Below are 4,149 nucleotides of genomic sequence, written 5' to 3'. Positions count from 1 at the left end.
TCTCACTCGCTCTATGCCTCTGTCTCTATCTGTGTCTGTCTCTCTCTGTGTCTATGTCTCTCTCTCTCTGTGTCTCTCTATCTGTCTCTCTGTGTGTGTGTATCTCTCCCACTCTCTCTCTTTCTCTGTCTCTCTGTGTCTTTCTCGCTCTGTATACCCCTCTCACCACCTGCGTCCCCTCGTGTTCAGTGTTCAATAATAGGATATCATCTGGGGAGAGTTCCCTCTTTCTCACCATCTTAATTTATCGGCGCCAAATATTAGGCTGTGTTGTAACACATGGGGAATGAAAACAAATCAAATCAGATTGCGTGCTATCAACATGTCCATGTTATGAAGGACAAGTGTGCTGTTAGAGTTGAAATGGTGCGTATGAGAACACACCTCGAATGATGCCCAGTTTGCGCCCCGATTTGTAAACATACGTCTCAAGTACAAATCTCTAAGGCAGATACTCTCTATTGCCAGTAATTGGGCAAAATATCAGAATTGGGATGCCTGTGTAAACGCAACTTTAGCGACCCAGCACGCACTGTGATCACACTGACATGTAACCTAACCCCTGCGTGCACACAGAATTCCAATTCCGCCGTTCTGAGGCCATTCGGTAGGGTATCGATCCGCGGCTGAAAAAAGACCCGGGACTATTTTGACGCCCCATTTAAATCAGGGAGCTGGAGCGATTGGTTTCATTGATCGAACCGATGATTGCATAGATCAGACAATCGACGGGAATTAATACATTTTGGCTGGTTGTTGAAGTTTTGATGATGCTCTAATATTCCACATTAGTTAATACAGGTGTGCGTAATTGTCCCTGACCAGTCCCATATGTTAGGCTAATGGTTGCAATCATTCTGACTACTTTTCCCGTTCATGAATGTTAATTGGAAGTTGACATGGATTGGTTTGTTTGAGCTTTTAAACCTCGAATTAGTAATGGTTGAATTTACAGGATAATGTTGTGCATATTCACCACCACACGTGCCAAATGTTCCCATTTTATAAAATGTATTTAAATAAACAAATGTATTTATAAAGCTATTTTTACATCAGCTGATATCTCAACACAGAAACCCAGCCTAAAACCCCAAACAGCAAGCAATGCAGGTGTAGAAGCACCATTGGCGAGGAAAGGTCATCATATCCATAGTTAGCTTTCTTTTTTTTTTTTCAGTTAAAGATTTGGCAAATAGTTCAAAAGCAAGGCCTTAATGGCCAATCACTAATGTGCACTTTAAACTAGAGTCCCATGGGATAATAAGCAATCAAACATTTGGAAGTCATCCAAGAAGAAAAAAAAGAGGATCTGGCTCATGATGGGTTTGTGTGGCAGTACTATGTGTGGCAGTACTATTTCGCCACCATCGTCTGTGCCCATAGCTTCCCCAAGTGTTGCACATTTAGGTTTTTGCCCTAGCACTACACAGCTGGTTCAACTAATCATCACGCTCTGATCATTTGAATCAGCTGTGTGGTGTTAGGGCAAAACCCAAAACGTGCCCCACTCGGGGTCCCGAGGACCGGGTTTAGGAAACCCTGCCATAGATTGCCACAGGTGGCAAGGGTATCATAGCTAAAGATCTGCACAATCATAACACTCAGTAGAGGAACCCCACTTATGTTGGCAAACTGAGCCTTGGTTTGACTAGCTAGTTAACCCCTCCCTCTCTTAATCTGTCCATCCCTCACTTCTTCCCTGGAAGGATAAGGCTGCCTGCATTCCAAATGGCACCCTGTTCCCTTTATGCCACTATATAGGGTATCGAGACGCACCCTAACCGTGGGTTGTTTTCTGGAGTAGTGGTCCCTAAACTTTAGTGCCTGTTTTTTTTGTGTGACCCACCTGTTTTTCTAGCCACGACCCATTGGTCTTGAGCTTGCCTATATGGAGCTTGCCTATATGGCTCAATCTTGTCCTCAGTATTCACAACGTGTCTCGAAGTAGGTTCACTGATCTAGGATCAGGTTCACCCTTGTCTATTTAGTATAATCTAAAATAAAAATCTGATCCCCGAACAGCACTTTACTCTGAGATGCTTTGTAAGTAAGGCCCCAGGGGGCCTGATATTGATTGTGAGCTGTAGTCTATTATCAGTTAGATTCATTAGGGCAAAGCACACACTAGGCCCGGCGCAGTCAGAACATCAGAACATCAGAACATTAGAACATTAGCATTAGCGTGTGTAATTAACGTGTCATGGGCTATTGTTTGGACGGAAGTGGTATACGCGGTAATTGAACCGAGGGAGGGGCAAAGAGGACTCTGAAAGAAGGCGTGGCTTGAAGAGTAGAGGAGATTATAAACTAAGCGAACACCAAGCGAGCGGTGGCGGCATTTTAGCGGGGAGGGGAGTCACGGCGATATAGTCTAATTACAGTTCCAATTCTGCTTAGCTTCTTATCCCCAGGCAAATATGTCAGTTAAACTCAGAGTTGATCAGATTGTTCCCCGTCTCTCCTCCTTCATCTAAACTGCAAAGAAAGTGCAATTCAATTTACTGGAAAGCTTTCAGAGATGGATACCCCGGGAAGCAGAACACTTCAAACAGAGAGTGTCCTGCTCCAAAGGAAATGGAAACGCTTGCTAATTAATCAGATCAGACTGAAACCAATGGGATATTTGAGCGATATTGACTTTTAGTCACAGCAGCATCATATATTGCCTGATTTTAGGATTGGTTATCTGAACTTGACCTTTGTGGGGTCACATTATAGTTGATAGAACGTCACTGGTCAATCCTCATCATGATTGGCAGCTGCTGTGAAAGAGGGGTTAAAATGACGTCTAGGGATTGGGGATGCGGCCAATCCAAACGGTATCCGTCTGTGCTTACAGCGGGCTTAAATCGAATGTTTTTCCTACAGCTATACAATAGCTTGAGTAATATTTGCCTGTGTACTACTCTGTGTTTGTCTTTACATTGCCTGGGTCTTGACTCGAGTTCCATCTGACTAAGTCTTGCCGACTGACTCTGGGGGTGTGTCTGTCTCCTCCATCCGTTCTATACTTAATTAACTGCGGCAGCCCGAAAAAGGGCACTCCGATTACAACATTGGCTTCAGCTACACGTACAGCAGCGCCAAGTATCAAATGATTAATATATATTTGCAGAGGAGGAAACGGTTGTGTAGAACATTTCCCGCCGATAGCCTTCAGCGTGTGCTTGGGAACGGCAGGCAATTTGCCCGTGTTGTGTGTGTGCACAGGTGTCGAGGAGTTAAACACCTGGCGACGGCGGGAAAAGGTTAACGCCGCACACGGGGCTTTGTTCCGGATTACCGGATACAATTTCGACATAATGAACTAAGTGATGCAAAAGTTATTGAGGTATAAAATGTGGCATTACACTAGTACAGGCCCTGATGCGTTCTACTGCTACGTTTCCCTTTTCTTTAATTCTCCACTCCAAACCTGCTTGCTGGCTGCCTCCTCCTCTCTTATTACAGATGAAATGGAGAGAGGCTTTAATAGTTGTTTAATTTACACCATTAATCACCCTGTTATGCTATTACTGCTCACATTATTACTGCAATCTTCCAAGAAGCGTTTTTATAATTGCTTCCATTGTTCTAGTAGGGGTGGCCATGGAAACGACGAGACTGCTTGCTTACTGTAGAGTTAGTAACTGGGCCCAGGGACAGTAGGAAGACCGAGGCAGTCTAAAGCAAGGAGCATTTATCATTTCCCATTCGGACAAATTCCGCGAACAAATCTCTCCTTCAGCCACGTGTTTGCCTGTGTTTCACCCTCTATGTGGACTGACATTGGTTGTCTAGTGCCATGACGCTATTTGTCAAGTTGATGTACAGTTGAAGTCGGAAGTTTACATACACGTTAGTCAAGTACATTTAAACTCAGTTTTACACAATTCCTGACATTTAATCCAAGTAAAAATTAGGATTAGGATCACCACTCTATTTTAAGAATGTGAAATGTCAGAATAATACTGGAGAGAATTATTTATTTCAGCTTTTATTTCTTTCATCACATTCCCAGTGAGTCAGAAGTTTACATACACTTAATTAGTATTCGGTAGCATCGCCTTTAAATAGTTGAATTTGGGTCAAACGTGTCAGGTAGCCTTCCACAAGTTTCCCACAATAAATTGGGTGAATTTTGGCCCATTTCTCCTGACAGAGCTGGTG

This window comes from Oncorhynchus clarkii, chromosome 10 (assembly GCF_045791955.1).
Source record: "Oncorhynchus clarkii lewisi isolate Uvic-CL-2024 chromosome 10, UVic_Ocla_1.0, whole genome shotgun sequence".
Classification (NCBI taxonomy): domain Eukaryota; kingdom Metazoa; phylum Chordata; class Actinopteri; order Salmoniformes; family Salmonidae; genus Oncorhynchus; species Oncorhynchus clarkii.
Note: the sequence above shows the minus strand (reverse complement) of the source record.